The sequence below is a fragment of the Mus caroli genome, unplaced genomic scaffold (assembly GCF_978045245.1).
Source record: "Mus caroli unplaced genomic scaffold, Mus_caroli_1 scaffold_9, whole genome shotgun sequence".
In the NCBI taxonomy this organism is placed as follows: domain Eukaryota; kingdom Metazoa; phylum Chordata; class Mammalia; order Rodentia; family Muridae; genus Mus; species Mus caroli.
The window spans coordinates 11,135,632-11,153,828 of NW_028227264.1; the positions used below are offsets into that span (position 1 = coordinate 11,135,632).

General features: G+C 45.1%; 1 protein-coding gene across 7 annotated transcripts in view; it reads left to right on the top strand.

The window, feature by feature from the left end:
• The first annotated feature begins 7,628 nt into the window (after positions 1-7,628).
• The window catches only part of Hivep2 (HIVEP zinc finger 2), a 184,677-nt gene continuing 174,108 nt past the window's right edge, over positions 7,629-18,197 (top strand). For 3 of the 7 annotated variants that reach the window (XM_029482568.2, XM_029482567.2, XM_021174414.3), the window contains exon 1: positions 7,629-8,476. The gene's annotated coding sequence lies outside the window, so the exon portion shown is untranslated. Of the gene's footprint in view, positions 8,477-8,781; positions 8,874-8,952; positions 9,197-18,197 lie in introns of those variants that run through there. The other 4 variants (XM_029482570.2, XM_029482569.2, XM_021174416.3 and 1 more) reach the window with 4 other exon arrangements.

Consider the following 18,197-nt stretch of genomic DNA (forward strand, 5'->3'; position numbering starts at 1 on the left):
AAAACACTGTCTATCCAACAAAACCGACTTTCCAAAGAACCCTTACGTTTCTTTTTCAGGTCTGTATTAGGATTTTTAGACTTGTCTCCTATTAATAATTTGAAAGACAATGATATTTTCATTCAAAATCTTGTAGCTTCAGGAGATCTAGGTATTCTTTATACCGCTAGTTATGATTTTAGCTATTTTCTCCACATATCAGATAAAACAGATGAACAGGAAAATGGAAGATACATTTGACAGAACAGTATAGTGGCCAATTCTTTTTGTGCTGTTGTTTAAGAACCATAAATTTGTCCGAGGAAATGGCATGTCAAAGAATTATATTTTTGCTTTCTGTGTGTGTGTATGACAATCTAGGGTATAATTCCTCAGGCTCTGTTCACCTAGTTTTGAGACAGTATCTCTGCCTGAAACTCACAAGTAGTTGAGGCTAGATAGCCTGCAAGCCCTGGGTATCTTCCTGTCTCTGCCTCCCTAGCAGTGGGATAGCAAGTGCATGCATGCCATTTTGCCAGGCTTTTTAAATGGGGGTTGTCAGGTTTGAACTTGGATCTTCATGCTTGCAAGACAAGCACTTTACTGACCGGGCTTACTCCCCAACCACATTTGCCCCAAGTTTAGAATAACATTTAGTACTGCAGTCCATTCAGAATTTATAGTTATAGATATCAGATACATCATTACGCTCAACTTCTTAATTTAAACAAACAAGGCAGAATTAGAGATTTAGTAGACAAATCTGTGTGACTCCTCTCGATGATGAGCAATGTCTCAGTCTTCCAAGTGCAATTGCAACCAAATGGCTCATTGCTCCACCTGAGGCTAATGGATAGTCAGACATAAGGGCATGGCCGAAGCTGCCTTAGCTACAAGGGAAGATCTTCTCCCAGTGAGACTGCTAAAATAGTTGATGCCAAACTGGAAGCTCTGCTACCTTGCTGCCAAATGTTTGTCTGAAGGACAAAGAAAAATGGAATTAAAAAATACTGAGGAACAGCCAGCGATCTAACTAGGGGAAGAAGCACACCTGCTCCTAGCATCTTGCTGAGTTCGAAATTTCTAGCTACAGCAGGTAAAGAAATCCTTGGGTTGTGGTTTGAAAATGAGATGCTCCCAAAGGTTTGTGTGATGTGGTGATGCTCTACTGAGATGTGACGCAACTGCAAGGTAGGGATGGGTTGGACAAAGTATGTCACTGGAAGCCTGTCCGTGAAAAGTACATCTTGTGCTGACTTGGTCTTTCTGTGGCGCAGCTCTGCTTTTTATCTGCCATGGGGTCAATGGCCTTGTCCATACATGGGTCCATAGACATGAAGCCAAAGACATGGAGTGACCATGGCCTTTTAAAACCACAAGCCCCAATTCTGTGTGGCTCAGTTTGTTCTGTCCATTATTTTGTTATAATGATAAGAAAAGTAAGTAATGCAGAAATTTGTAGTGGACAACAGGAGATATCTCTGTTGCTAAGGCCTGACCATGTGGCCCATAAGGCAATGGAACTGGCTTGTTGGTGAGGATTTGGAAGTTTGAAGAAGTGAGTTAAAGAAGCTCAACATGTTGTAAGCAGAGCTGGCAGGGTGACTGGAGAGGCTCAGAGGAGCAGACTACAGGTAGCAATACAGACAGGAAAGTTTGTTTTCACATGATCTTAGATTGAAATGTGGAGTTTCTTGGGTTTTTGGGCAAGAGGCCATTTGTGTTACACTTTGGTAAGTAATTTATTTATATTCATGCCCAGAGACTTTGGGTGAGGCAAAGGGAAAAGGACTGGACTAATGTAGTTAATTTGATGAAGAAAATTAAAGCCAGCACAGCACTGAGGTTGTGACACGGTTATCACTGGCTGCATTTAGTCAGTCAATAGTCAGAGCTGGAAGCAAAGACGAAAGTAGGAAGATTTAAAAAACATGGTCTTATAATTAAAGTGGGAAGAAAGTTAGAGCTAAGGGTCATGTGGTTTCTGAAGAGATTAGCCCACATATATATTTGTGTGTTTGTGTATGTGTGTATGTGTATATATATATATATGTATATATATATATACACATATATATGTGTATATACACATATACACACATATACAAATACTTATGTGTGTATATACACACGTATACACCTGACCCTTATCTCTTTCTTCTTCCTATTACATAACTAGTGTTTAATTTTTAATCTCTTTTATCTTTCTACTTTCATTTTTACTGCCAGTTCTCATTTTTAACTGGCTGAATGCAGCCAATAATAACCATATATAAATATATATGTATATATATATATACTAATATATACATATATCTGGTTATTATGTATATACATGGCATATATGCATATTATATGTGTATACACAAGGGGACAGTAGGGGAAAAGTGCTCTTGAGGCATTGTAGAAATTAGTCACATGCCACTCATGGTTGACTCAAAAATATGAATATGTCCATACCTTTGAAAGTTTTCCCTACAGCCTCTGAGGGGTCCTGCTTGAACAGAGTCGGACTGGGGCCAGCTAGGAAGATGGGTCTTCTGGATTCAGTGCATAGTGTTCAGTCTCTAAGGTCCTTAGAAGCCATTGCAGCTTCTGCCCAAAGATGATCTAACTGATGGATTGTCACATGGTATAGCCACGTGATGCCAACACTACAGGATCACGGAGGCTTCCACCCTGATCTCAAAAGGGAAGCCTGCGAGGCCAGACATGTGAGCAGCTGCCCTATGAGGGCAGTGAGTAAAGCTGAGCATGGAAAGCGCAGAAAGCCATAGAGGAAAAGAGTAGGCAGTGCGTTGAGTCAGTTTAAGACAAAAGCCACTTGGGTGCAAATGAGATGTTGGAGAACTGAGGTGGTTACCCAAGCATCTGAGACTCACTTCACACCACAGCATGGCCCCGTTTCTGGACACGGTGTTTGTTGTGATGGGATTCAGTCTTGCTCAGATCTGATCCTCCCTGCTCCTTTTCTCCCATTCTTCTTTTTTAGGGTGGGCAGGTTATTGTATCTTTTTGTTTTGTTTTGTTTTATTTTGTTTTGTTTTGTGTTCGAGACAGGGTTTCTCTGTATCGCCCTGGATGTCCTGGAACTCACTTTATAGACCAGGCTAGCCTTGAACTCAGAAATCTGCCTGCCTCTGCCTCCCAAGTGCTGGGATTAAAGGGGTGTGCCACCACTGCCTGGTGGTTATTGTATTTTTAAGTATTCTTTCTTTTTTTTTTAATTTAATTTTATTTTAGAGGCCCTCATGGCTAAGAGTTTGCTGTGAGTCTCAGTGTGGACGTTGAATTGAGTTAAGTACCTCTGAAGACTCTGGGGAGTACTTCTTGATAGACTAAAACATTTTGCATCATAAAATGTCCATTAGCCTTGGTAATCAGGGGTGGTGGCATGCTGTTTTCTAAACCTGAAGTTCCGTCCTAGGCTTACCAATTGAACGCTTGTTCCCCAAATGGTTGTACTATGTTGGGGAAACCTTTGGAGGCAGGAGTCTAGATGGAGGAAGTTTATTTTTGGAGGTTACCTCATGACCCCACTCCTCTCTCCTCATCTTAATGATTTTTCTCCTGCTGTGACAATACATTATGACTAAGGCAACTTATAAAAGATGGAGTTTCCAGTTCCAGAGGGTTAGATCCTATAATGAAAGAGCGAAGGCATGGGAACAGGTGGCTGGAGCCACACCTCCTAATGCTTCCCATACAGTTCCATGAACGGAGGACTATTCCCATTCAAACCACCACACTCCTCTCGCTGCTTCCTGTCAACCACAAGATAAACAGCCTCCTCTTTCATGTGCTCTTAAAAGCAGAGCTCAGGATTTGAGCACAAGAGCCTCAGTTAGCAACAGAGTTGCTTCTAGATACTTTATGTATCTTTTTGATGATCAGATTGTGTGTCCTGTTGAAGTAGGTCTTAAACACTAGACTGCAGTAACATTAACTGTGTTATCTGCTAGAAACACAGTCTCAGGTTTAGAGGGGGACTGGGTGGTGTAAAACTTGCCTGTCTTCAAACTTGTCCTAGAGTGGGAGGGATTCTTATGGAGTGCCTGGAGTGCCCATTTCACTTTGGTTTCTCAGGCTCTCCGTGCCTACCCTTCTCCCCTTGGGGTCTAACTAAGGACTCAAAGCCTTAGGTTAGTCTTTTCTATTTCCTGAAAATCCTTCTCCTCCAGATACTTGCAATGCTAAATGATTCCATTAATCCCAGGTAGCAAGGTTCTCTTGTCATGTCTCTCTGACCTGAGTGGTTGACATAGTAACAGGACTATGCAGCCCTTCCACCTACATGCTTAATCTACATTGCCTTTTTTATTTCCTCTCTGAGTCTCTTCACCTTTCAAAGTCCTATACAGTCAGATGATTCTCATATTTATTACATACCCTGCTTCTCCTCTCTTTCTTCTGACTAGAAATCAAACTCCTTGATTCATGGTCCCCTCATTTGCTCACTGGTGTGTCTGAAGTATATAGCATACACTCAATACATGTGTTTTTAGTGATAGCAATTTTTCTTCTTGCCACAGGGTGAAAAACTGTAAGTGTACCCAGAATCATTTGTATTTTAGTATCGTAATACCTCACAATGCAGATTGCCAAAATCTTCTGTCCTTTGAAACTGAGAAATGCTGAGAACAGGGTGAGTGATGAGGTGGAACTGGTCAGTGCAGATGCTCCACAGAAGTGCTCCAGCTGGATTCCCTGTGACTTATTTAGTCTCACTTCCTATGGGGTTTTTCTTGGGGGTAGTATGCAGTTTTCTAACCAACGTCATCTTTAGCTTTGGAGGAAGAGTTTTTCACTTATTATACTATCCATCCTTGTAAGCAATCAAATATCCAGATTGTGAGCAGTGTGCATGGGAATATAGATATACAATATGAGTTATAAGAGAGATTTGCTTAGAGGGCATCAGCGGTACACCATTCCAAGAGAAGCTGAAACAGCAGGGCAGGCAGGTGAGACCTGTGGGGAAGATGAAGATGAGGAGGGGGGAGACAGGAGCCCCAAAGTCCCATTGGGCATCTGGCTTTGGAATGGCTACCACTGATTTACACTTTGTGCACAGTGGCTTGCAAGAGACAAATCTTGGGCCTATTAGACAGAAAGCAATGATTGATGTATAGAAAGGCAGTGAATGTTGTCCCAGTTGACATTCCATAGTTATTGGTGGTTTGCCTGCCTTGAAGCAGAACCATGGTTCAGTGCTTGGGCCAGGGATTCCGGAGGCTAACTTCTGCCCTTCCCACAGGGTCACCTGTTAGCTGGCATTAGCACTGATACGTGTTTTCAACAGTTGTCCCTTCAACAATTTAGTCCACACTCTCTTCCTTGAAGCTTGAAAATTTTCAGATAAAGCAATCATTGAAAAAATCGAAGATTGATTAGAGACAATGTTTCCAGTGGTCCTTCCGTGGTAGGATCAGACCTTAATTGTTTATAAATTGCCTCCCTTTAAAAGTATGTATTTCAATGACTCATTTACCTGAATATAGTAGTAGTCACAATATCCTACTTTCTTTAGCCTTTTAAAAAGTGGTTAAGTTTTCAACTAATATTCACTTCACCAAAGCAAAGCTGCTTGCTACTCTCTCTGTTTGCTCAATTTCTGAGTGCTTGGGCAGCTGCTCTGTTGTGTTTGCTGAAAAGAAATTGGATTCTTAAAGAAACGGAGTAATCTTCTCTATTAAGCAATTAAATAAAACGGACTTTTAGCATGTGGACATGAAAGCGGGGGCGAGGGAGAGTGTGTGGGTGGAACTTTTTAAAAATCACATTTGGATTTTAAAAGATGTAACTTAAAATGATGCTTGGTAGATTTTTTTTCCATTAAGGCTTTCTAGTTTAAGGCAACGGGCAGCTGAATATCAAGGAACTTATACAATGAAAGGAGAGGCTGCTTAAATGGAAGCAGGCCGAGTTTGAGATCCATTAAAAAAAAAAAAAACCACACACACACACACACAGTTAAGTTTATTCCATATCTCCAACTTTTCTTCTTCCAAAAGCGACTAAAAGTGCATTTTGTAGAGTCGCTCTTCACAGCAATGCTGTCACAACATGGGGACTCTCATAATACTGTTTATAGGTCAAAACCAAAACCAAAACCAAAACGAAACCAAAGGCGTTATTCTCCAACTCATTAAAGAGGCGGCCCTTCCTTTTTAATATATTCATTTGTAATGAGAAGGGTAGCGATTTTTTTTAATGTCTTGACATTCGGTAACTGTGAAAACTGTGAATGGAAACCTAAAACATCTCATAGTTATTATCTGCCTTAAAGCAGAACCACAGTTCAAGTCTCAGGCCCGGAATTCCAGAGGCTAATTTCCACCCCTCCCACGGAGTCACCTGCTCCGGGGGAACCCCGGCCAGAAAGCCGGGTCGCGCCAGGTCAAATCTTGTGCGTCTCTTGTTTACTCCGCCCCGGGCAGGGCGGCGGCGGGGACAGGCGGGTGGGGAGAGGGTGCTACGGCCCCGGGAGCTCCTGGACACTCGAATCCAAAGAGTGGGCGGCGCGCGGTCGAGCTCCGCGGTGAGCCCACCCGGAGGAGGCGCTCCGGGCGCCGGCACCGCCCAGAAGCCAGTGTCTGCGCTCCAGCGCAGCGACCTCTTGGGAACCTCCCTTGAGGGTGCACACGAGTCCACACACGCTGGGTAACGGCCCGAGGGAGCCCCGGTGTCCCCCGGGTGTTGCCGGGCTGGGGAGGAAGCCAGAGTCCCGGCCCCTACTCGCTTGGGATTCCCTTCCCCTCCCCCAGCCCCGCCCAGCTCTCCCAGGGCTGGGTGTGATTTCAGTCCCTAGCAGAGAACCAGAAGCGCGCAGCTGGAGGTGGCAGCTCGCCCCTTTCCCCGCTCGGCCCCCCAGGAAGCCGGCAGCTGCTCCCCGCACCGCTGCCCTAGCCTATTTGAATACCCGGACGAGGGCGGGTGGCTTCCTGAGCAGGGTGCACCCGGGGCGCCCTAGGGAGTGACCCCGGGGAAAGCAATTGGGGCATTTCGAGCGCGTGAAAACTTCGTGCTTCCGCCCCGGCACGGAAAATGCTAGTGAAACACATTGTGAGCTCCAGGGTCTGCAACATAATTCCCCCTCCCGCTGAATTGTTCACAAAATCGTGAGTGCAACTGGAGGGAGAAGAGGCGAGAAATCCTTAGTACCGGGGCAAAACGCAAGGATCCCACTGATCACCTAGTTTCCTTCCCTAGGAGAAGGCAAGGAACCAGTACGTGGGAAAGGGGGCTAGAGAGAGAAGGGGATGGGAGCGAAGGAGGTTTCCACACCCTAGTAGGAAATTCTCAGACCGCTCCAGACTCGCCAGTGTTTCTGCGTGGCAAGCCGATACCCGCTCTCAGCGGAGATCTCGGCTCCGAGGGAAGGGAGCGCGACCGCGACCTTCCCTCCCCGAGCGCCCGCATCGGGGCCAGTCCGGGTCGCACATCCTTCGCCCCGCTGGCCTGCTCCAGACTGGTTTTTCTGGTTCAGCCTCCCTCCCAGGGACGCGCTGGGGGATCCGATGACGTCGCTGGCTGAGTCTCTCCCTCTTCCTCCCTCCCTCCCCTCTCTCCCGCCCGCCCTCGCCGCGCACTCCTCCTAGTAACTTCTGTTCGGGGAGGCGCTGCCAGGAATAACCCGGTGCGTCCACAGCCCGGAGGGGAGGTGGCCGCTGCGGCTCCCGCACGCCGACAAACTGCGGCCCGGGTCCCGCGGCTCAAGCCCCAGCTTGGCGGCCCTGGCCCCCGCCCTGGCTCCATCTCCTAACAGTGTCCGAAAATAAATAAATATATAAATAAAGGCAAGAGGAGCCTGGGCTGGCGGTGGGGATCGCCTCCCTCCCTCCTCCCTCCCTCCGCGCCCGCCCTCCCTCTGTCCTTAAGGAAATGCTACCAGACACCCCCCACCAGACACGCTCAGCCTGGGCGAGGAGCAGCCGCGGCAGCAAGAACAAGGGCACCGGGGGGCTTTCCTCCCCTCCTCCTCTCTCTCCTCTTCCTCCTCCTGCGCTGCGGTGACTTTACAGGTGAGCGGCCGCCGAGGCTGCGAGGATCCCCCCCACCGCCCGCCGCGTCGCGCCCTCCTTCGGCCGCTGTCACCCGGACTGCCGGGAGCTGACAGCCGCCCGAGGGGCTCGCGGCCGGGAGGCTGGCGGCCGGCGGGAGGCGGGCTGGAGGTGAGGGGGTGGAGAGCTGGAGAGCGGGGCGCCGCTGTGCGCTGTCTCTCCCCGGTGGAGGAGGGTCTCCGCAAAAAGAGAAAGAAAAAGGAAAAAGAAAAAAAAAGACATCTTCGGTGACTGTGGCACAAGTATTTGCCAAGTTGAGTCTTGGACATTGAAGCTTGCCCGGAGCCCGAGCAACTTGAAAGGTCCTCTGGCTGGGTAGCAGCCTCCCTCCACGCTTCGACTCTTGGGTACTGGGTGCAGCCCTGGGGTGCGTGGAGGGCGCACCGGCCGCCGGCAGAGCAGAGCGGCGGGAATCTAGGTCCCTTCTCGGCTCGGTAAGTGGCCTCGGTTCTGTGTTTTTCCTGCCTGCACCAGAGATCGAGCTTGTTTCACTTTACCCTGAAATCGCCTTCGCCCAACTCCATCGCCCCCTTCGTGGCGCGCGACCCCGGCCGCTTTCCTGGTGGCCCCGGGGTAAGGGTCGGAGGGGGCGGGGATGGGGGAGACCTAAGCAAGGGGGGGGGGGGGTCGGGCGCATTGGGAAATGCGGGGAATACCCTGGCCGAGGTTCTATGCAGATGAGGGGAGGCTGCTTTGCGTAATGTCCTGGGGGGAGGGGGCCGCGCGGGAGCGCTGGAGGCAGGAATGTGCCTGGTTACTAATGAGGGACGTGCACCGGCGCGCACCGCCGGGCCACCGCTGCGGCTGCCGCGGCCGGCGGCCCGTTGTCAGGTAGCGGGGGAGGGGGCGCGGCGCGGCGCGGCGCAGGGCTGGGGGCGGTGCGGGCGGGAGGGCGAGCGGGCGAGCGGACGGCAAGGGCCGGGCCGCCGGCCTGCGGCCGAGCGAGCGCAGCGGAGGCGCTGGCGCTGGGCATTTCGGTGACTCCTTTCTCCTCCCGAGCGAGGAAGGAAGGAAGGAGAGAAGGAAGGAAGGAAGCGAAGAAGGAGGGGACTGTCTCCATGGAAGGTTCAGGCGGAGGCGCCCTCGCCTTGCGGGTGCACCGGCCACAGAGCGGCTCCAGCCGCCGCCGGCTGGCCCCCGGCGCGTGGAGACGGGTGGGGGCGGATTGCATGCTTGTTTGTGCTTTTGGTCCGGGGATCGGGAAGAAACATGTGTGTTTGGGCAGTGCACCGCGAGGAGCTGGGTCTGCGCCTTTATGTCTGTTCCCTGAAGTGGGTGGAACGTTGGCCCGTTCCGGGAATGTTCCATGACGTGGTGCAGCCACAGGAAGGGGGTTAACGAGGGGCTCTCTGCCGCGGCAGCTCTACTGGCTGCTATCAAAGCAGATGTGCTGCTGCCGCCGCACCTCTCACCTCCCTTCACCCCCAACCCCCTCCTTTCCATTCTGTGCGTCTGGTGCTGGTAGGGCTAAGACAGGAAAACATAGCTTCTGTGTGTGTGTGTGTGTGTGTGTGTGTGTGTGTGTGTGTGTGTGTGTTGAGGGTGATGTGTCTGTCGTATTTGGTGGGGGAATGACTCCAGATCAGCCTTGCCATCCCAGCTGTTATCACAGATCGGTGCGCTTTATACGCATGTGCCTCCCGCGTCCTGTCCCTCTTACATAACATATCCAGTGCAGCAGAGGACAGGAGAAAATGCGACCCCAACCCTCCATGCTCAGTCTCTGTGGAGGCTAGAAGGTCGGAGAGGGTCTCTGGATGTTGTGCTGCAGGGATGCGGCTTCCAGTGGGGAAGAGACCGAGGGGAAGCAGGGTTTCTTGTAGTGGTTCCTCAGTCGCCTACTTGAAAGCATCTAAGTGCAAAGGACTGCAGGAACTAGTCCTCTGAATGCGAAAGCTTTTGACTTGCTTCGCCAAGGGAAAGTGGGCGCTCTCACCTCGGAGACGCAAAGAGAAAGGGTCTGTAATACAGTCACCTGGAGGAGACCCGCAGAAACGTGCTTGGGCTGAGAGCAGAGGGCAGAGGGGTTAGCATAGAGGCGACCAGAGGAATCTCTTGATAATAGGTTACACTGGAAACCCCAGGACACCTGTAATGGCTTAGAATTCACACAGGAAGCTGTGAGTGCAACTGACATTGCAAAACCCTTATGCTCTGCACAGTTATTTAGGCCTAAAATGAACACAGAGAGGCTTGCTTCCGGTCCTTTCATTATAATAGAAAAATTGAACTGATTTTTTTTTGTTCTTCCTTTTCTGCCATTTTAAAAATAACTCAATTTATTTAAAAACTATATTGGTACTTTCTTCCACTTCCAAAGCAAGACTTCAGTAACTCACAGGAGGGCTGTCTTTGTTTCTTCTTCTTCTTCTTCTTCTTCTTCTTCTTCTTCTTCTTCTTCTTCTTCTTCTTCTTCTTCTTCTTCTTCTTCTTCTTTTTCTTCCTCTTGTCAATGCAGAGTCCTCTTCGAGGGCTATTGTTTTTCTCTTCAGCAGTTTCTTTTGTGTGAATAATCTCAAACCCAGAAATTACTTGAAGTATTAATAAGATTCATACTAATTACATTTTCAGTATCCCCCCCCCCCCAGAAAAAGGCCATGGAACTTTAGACCCATTTCCTTTAGTGATAATGATTCTATTTGTCCTTGAGCAAACCAAGTTGTTTTAGATATATTCATATATCATTACATACATACATAAATGTGTTAGGATTTGTGAATGCCTGGTTGCTTATGTGTAGTATAGGCATGCCAAGATACAATGTTACAAATTACCTAAGAGGGTTGTATAATGAGCTTGCTGGGTTTGAGTTTTAGGATGCAGGTCCAGCACTTTATTAAAACTGGAACGCTGTGCATGTGAGTAAGGTGGAGCTCATTTTTTATTGCTAAGAGAAAATTCTGGTGGAGCCCTAACGAGTCGTGATATCAGATTACAACTGCATTTTTATGCCAAGCAGTCAGGGAGTCTGCAATATCCACAGACGGACAGTGTGCTTCGAATGCCATTATCTCTTTGACCACTAGGCTTGAAGTGGGCAGTATAGTTCTCTCGTGCAGAAAAATAAAAAACATTACGATTACAGTATATATAATTATAATAAATGTTATGATAAAATAAATAGTACAGGGCTGACTCTTTTGAAAATTATCTAATATAGTTTTTTGCTTTGAGAATAGGAGGAGCATAACACAGTTGGCATCTGTAATGTGTTTAAGTGATTGTAGTTTATTAGATTAACTATTAGTACCAACTAATATTTATGTATTTAAAGTTGCTTAAAATTAAGTAGATTAAAGTTGTTTTGGGACAGTTGAGGAGGATGGTAGTCAATATTAATGATAGTACATATTTAGGATATGTACTGTTATATACTATAAATTTAAGACAGATTATATTTTAACTGATTAGATGGGGGGGGTTGGCAAAATAGTATTGACGTAGATAAAACATTTCTGTAATAAATGCCATAAGAAGAATTTATTTCTGGTAACATGTCACATAAGGAAATGGTCCTGTTTGACTACATTGGAAGATTACCTAGCAGAATCTTTTGATTGATCAGCTCCCTTTCCATGGGATGCGTTTACAGATCTTGTTACTATGAAACAAAACAGAAGACAACATATATGCAGGCGTGCCTTGGAGAATAATAGTGCATGTGTCAGCTTGAACTGTTGGCACTGTGACATTATTCAGAAATCAGGTTGAGTGCCGTATGCTTATTCTGGTAAAATGATGAATTTTATTTTGTACTTCGGCAGTGTGTTGTGTCTCTGTGTGTGCATGTCTTTCTCTCTCTGTGTGTGTGTGTGCTAAGGACTTCATTTCAGCCACAACAACAAATAATAAGTTTGCTATTTGTGTTTCTTTTCAGCTCTTGACTTGGTACCAGTAGCTAGCAGAGTTTACTTTGAAAACTTCAACATAGGAAAGACTGGTAGAAAATATTTGGCATGGTGAAAGTGTGGCGCAGTATTAGATGTGAAGTTATTGAAACCTGGCGTGGTGACTGTTCTAATACAGGGAATGTGGCTCACAGCAGTTGGATATGTGCTGTGGGTCGAAAGGCTTGCTCCTCTCCTGTTAGCTATCATACAGTTTTCACACATTACTTCACTCCAATGCAGGGAGAACTTTGTGTTACCTTAGTCTTTATATCAGACCTGCAGGTGGAGAAGTGGCTCTCCTGTATACATCTACTTGAACATTTCAGAATTAGACTTCTCATTTACGAAGTTGCATGTGAATTCACTGTGGGTCTGTGGTTTGACTAAGCCTTGGTATGTTGGTGTTGTGACTTTTAGAGTGGCATCAGAGAATGGAGCCAAGGGAGTTTGCTAACTCTGCTTCCTGGAGTTCGGGTTTCATCTGGAACCTCAAACTGTGCAGGTTAAGTGGGTTTGTTTTAATCACTGAAGGTCTTCACTAATGCTGATGCTTTCGTGAGGGTTTTTCTTTGAAACTGTGGGTGAACATAGAGTATTCAAAAACAATAGGGAGGGGCTGGAGAGATGGTTCAGTTGTTAAGAGCACTGACTGCTCTTCCAGAGGTCCTGAGTTCAGTTCCCAGCAATCACATGGTGGCTCACAGGCATCTGTGATGGGATCTGATGCCCTCTCCTGGTGTGTCTAGAGAGCAATAGAGTACTCATATGGATAAAATAAATAAATCTCTTATAAAAAAGAAAAAAAACAATAGGAAGGCTTTTATGATAACAAAGTTGTATGTGCTTGAAGGAAATGTCTGAGAAATGGTGTTACTTTCTTACTGGTTCCTGGTGTCACAGCAGAGTGGTGCTGCCTTTGTGTTGTTATGGTAAAACTTGAAACAGTTTGAAAATCAGTATTTGGTAAAGGTGTTAGACAGCTTTTAGAAGCATTTGGAAAACTATTTTAGCATTAAATTGTTGTGACATAATCTAAAACTTCACAAAGAGGATGTGTTTCTTGTCCCCATTCAAATTTGACTTCTCTGTGGTGATCCAGTAACATGGGCCTTGGTTAGCTATGTGTTTGAACTGAACCAGAGCTGATTGATATTTCATATCATCCACTATTGGTCTGGACCAAAGATCTTATCATAGGTTGTATGGTCTATCATTTGACAAGTGATCTACTGTCTAACTCAATCAATAACTTTAGGTTTCTTGTTAGCTTAAATCAGGGCGCAGCCACTTGGGCACAAAGATGAATAGATACAAATGATGCTTCTGTCCTCAAGGATGAGTCTGGGCAGGAATCAGGTGGAGAGTCATCACTGTTGGTTCATAGGATGGTTGACTGCAGGGCCAGGAATAATCAGGATCACTTAAAAAAAAAAAAAAAAAAACAAACCACTCCCCACCCATAACCATGACAGATGCTCTGCCATCAAGTTGATCATTTAGTCTTGGATTGTATATATATTTTCTATGGGTGGGACTTATGTTAGCTACTAAGGATATGCTAGGATAAATCAGGGGTTGGGTGGGCAGATATTGGTCATGCGTTGAATGTGTAATACTGCATGTATTTTCAGTGCTGTGGACAATACACAGAGGAGTTTATGTCACCTTGGTCTGGAAGCAAAGGGTCAAGTAAAGAAAAGTGGATGGGAAAATTTTGAAAGAACAATGTCATTGTCATGAGGTTGGGAGATGTCCATGTGTCCTGGGGCTGAAATTAAGCCAATGGGGGTGGGGGGCTGATAACAAGAGAGAAGCAATAACAAGATAAGGCCAGACCTTGAGGGTCAGGCCTCCTCGGAGGCAGGTTGACCGCATGAATGATTATCCAACCAGGCAGAAATGAGGCCCGCTCCTAGCAAATCAGGCTGTTTGATGGCCTTGTTATTGGCCAGGCTAGAAGATGGTTGTAGGAAAGTGAATTTCCTGGGGCTGGATGAAGATGTATAACAGACATCTCCTTTGTAGTGTTTGTTTATCAGTCAATCGGTTCTGACCCTATGAAGTTTCTAATGGCACTGGATGCGCTGACTTCAGTTTGTACTACTATTTGTAGTCATACGGAATTTATATTTCAAAAATATTTATTTGGGGACTCTAATAAGCTGAATTAGCCTGTATTATTGATCCAATTGATGAATAACTATAAATTCAGAGCTTTTAAAATCAGGGTCTTTGTGTTAAGTAACCAATTAATCTTTGGAGCCATGTATGAACTGTGTGTTTCTCAACAACTAGTGAAGAACGAAGCTTACAGTTCTCCAGATAATTTATTTACATGACTGCAAATATCAGCATTTGATTCCATATGATTTGGGGTCAGAGTAACATAATGTTGAAGGAAAAGAACTGGAAACAAAGAGTTGTGAGGATAGCTTTCCTTTCCACTTGTCTCATTTTATTAACACAATCTCCATCTTATTTATTACTGGAAAATGTAAGTGTCAGTCCACAGTCCAAGTCCGGACTCTGTAGACAACCTCACTGCAAGACAACAGATCACTTACCTCCAACTTTCAGGTTTCTTTTTTAGCCTGGGGAAGATGTATCATTTACCAGTAAACCTTCCTTATACTATAGAATTAAAACGTCCAAGTCCAGGAAGAATAAAAGTGGAAGCTTCCTGCTTCCCAAACTGGAAAGAACAGAAGGAAGGAAGAGAGGATTTAAAACTGGGAGTTTTGAAGGCTGAATAAATGAAATGAACGGGTGTGGTAGGGTAGAATGGAGGGGGTGGGGCGGGGCATAGGCTGGGGGCGGGGCTGGGAGAGTCAGGCAATCCTGGAAAGGTAGCTGGTTCTAGAATCTCTTGGACCTTGAGAGTCTATGAAGGAAGTCGGTATGCACCTGAGGATTGGGCCCGAGCAACAGTGCTTTGAAGTGTGTGATTTAGAACGTTTATAAAGTTCTTGGTGGTAAGGAATTGGTCAGATTGCCATAAAATTCACAAATACACACACACACACACACACACACACACACACACACACACACACACACACACAAGTGTGGAGGCTGACTATTGAGAGTGCCATGGAGCGTTCAATATGGAAGCTGTCTCTGTTGTGTGACAGTGAGACTTCTGGCTTTATCTTAATGTTACCTTAACTGGAAGTAAGTAAACAAAGCGATTAAAATACTTTATTAAACATTGCCCATGCTGGTCTGAGCAGCATTTTAGGCGAATTATCTCATTATTATTTGAAGCAATGAAGTTTCACCCTAGAAAATAGTCACAGCGATGGAGTGAAAACGACCATCAAATACCAGTGTGTAAGAGTGCTCTTAGATACAATCATAGATGCTTGTACTTTGGGGCGGGAATGTTTAAGGATTAGGTGATTCACGAGCAAGCTATTAGAACACTGTTTTTATTGGTAATCAGGTGTATCTAAGTCCATGGCACTGTTGGACAGCGAGTGGCGGGGTTAGAGGCAAAGCTTCATTTGGCAAAAGAAAGCAGGTCATGGGAGATCTTATGCATTGGGGCAGAGTCACTTGATGTGAAAGGCCAGCAAAAACTTGGGATTTTTGGCAGCTTACCTAGGCTTCAGGCAAACGTGGATACACCCTCATTTGTAATAGCTTAAGGTTGTGTAAGTATACATGCCCTCATACAAACATATAAACATAGAAAATCATATGTGTTCAGCAAGAGAGACAATACTGATAGATACAAAGTAACACCACTAATTCCTACCTAGGTAGGTCGTGAAAACATTTTAAAATAGAGACACTATCTAATTCCATATAAGGAAGATTATTGGAAAGGTAATTTAAATTGTAAGTAGCTTTGTACTCCAAAATGGGAGATTCATTTGAAACTATGCTTTATTTCTTTTGGAAGCCAGACAACTAGTTTAATAGTGTACATATGAAACGCTAATTTGCCTTGTTAATTGGATGCAATTAAATTGAGGTTATTTTAACTTCTTAATTGTCTGAAAATTACATGTGTTGCCATGCCTCTGCAGTGGAAGGCAAGAGCCAGGGAAGGTATAGAAGAGTATAGTGCGCAAAGGCTTGGCTCTCTCTTTGCAGGGAACTTTTTGTGACAACCTGGAAGCCAGACATCCCAGCTCTCCGGACTTCATTTGGAAAGGAAAGTGATTGGGACAGATGGCTTCTCGAGCCTCTTCCAACGCCTAGTCTGCATATTCTATCAGTTTAAAAATTCTACTTCGTCGTTAGAGGGGATGCAATGTCATTTTATTCTGTAATTATGGTATTACCAGACTGGAAAAGAAAAACACTTAAAAAATCGGCACAGGGCCAATTTAGCAAATAAGTTAGGAGGACAGGATTGGAGGTTTAACAGAGCTCTTGTCCTATGACAGGCCCCATAGCAGGTACTACTGCCTGCTTGTGATCTCACCAGCACCCAGAGACAATTTGGTGTTACTATCTCTGTGCTTACAATAGAGGAACTGAGTCATTAGTGGAGCAGGGTTTGAACTCAAGGCTCAGTGCCAACCATGGGGCGTGATTGTGAGTCTTTCAAAAAAAAAAAATAAAAATATATAAAGTCCAACCATTTTTACCGCTGAATACATGGGTTCCCTCAGCAACCTGTGGGCACACCCCAGGGATCCAGTGGAGATCGAATGCTTCAGGAACCTGGATTTGAGATCAGAATAGGGTGAAATCTACTCAACTGCCCCGAGGTTATGAAAGGAGGGAATATCTGATGGAGGGTCATCTAGAAACTTTGGTGGGAACATGTGCTCTGATCTCCTTGAGCTCCTGGAGAGGGAGAGTACCAGGCAGCTGTGGTTGTTTTTAAGGGAGATTACTCTGAAATAAAAACACAAAAAGAAGTCAAATTGTTGTGACAGTACAATATTCCTGAGATATTTTCAAATGGTCTGTTAGACTCTTGATTGAAATGGTTTAGGAAACAATGTCATAATGTACCGGGCTTCACCGGTTAACAAATGGAACCGCCAATTAAGATCTTGGATACTTCTCATTCAGCTCAGCCCGTGTGCTGTACTAGTGAAGTGAACGGAATTCTCTGGTGTGGGAAGGTTTTGGTCTAAAAATAGCCCTTGGTGCCTGAATTACCCAGCTTGAACCTTTGCCTAAGTCTCAATATCTGGGGAAACAGTGTTCACCCCTGAGGCCTTAGGTATACTTAAGAGACACCACGGGGGCATTTTGGGGGCTGCTGACTTTAAAATGCTTTCCTTATTAATTTAGCAAATATTGGTGATCTTCAAAAAGGTGGTGGTCTAGACATGGAGGCATCACCCGGGAACAGAATAGTAAAAAGAGGGCCTTGGTCCTTAGACAGTTTGCGTTCTACTAGACAGATTTAGAAGTGTTTTCTGGCAAATTCAGTTACCGTGCTACATTTTTCCAAGGTGTTCAATAATTCCTGCTTGCATAATGAGTCTCTTAGCCCTAATGGGACTTAAACAAACACTGAAAGATCACTTAACTTACTCCTAAAATATCCCATTTTTTTAGACATGTGCACTTATATACATATATGTAAACATATACACATATAACCATGTATACTTATAAAACTATTTACTTTTAAGTTTTTGAGGTTTGAGAGTATAAAACAGCACCAAACATAGGGTCCCGTCCTGGAAAGAAAAAGGAAAAAAAAAAAAGAACCACATAGGAATTTAAATAATACTTAATATTTCTGTGTTGTCAGGCCTGGCAAGAGAATAAAACACATTTTTTTTTAAAATTTTCAAATGACACATCAGTTTGTATTATAAATACATTTGTGAGTATGCTGACACAAAGATTGTATTTGGAATTTGTATTTTAATCTTATTCAAATGGATAAAGTTTGTAGGAGATTAGGATGGCTCCAGTAAAACCTGCCGACCATGGTGGTTTTCAGTGGTCATGTGACATTTTATCTCTCTGCAGGATGGGGTAGGCATACATCCTAGGGAAGGAACCTTAAATGGATCAGCGTCCTGACTAGACTCGTCTCAATGGGCTGTCCCTCAGGATGCTTCCCCCAAATGTGTTTTGCTGTTTCCCGTTTTATTCTGTGTTCTCTAGTTACAAAAACCTCTTGAAGACATGGCCTAAATCCCCTTTCTGTTTTCACCCAAGTGAATATACTAACTCTTCGATGGCTGAAGAAGGGACTTTATAGTCACTCGAACTGGGATTTGTCTGTATGAGGAGTGAGTTTTCCCTCACTCGTTTTTTTTTTTTGTTTTGTTTTGTTTTGTTT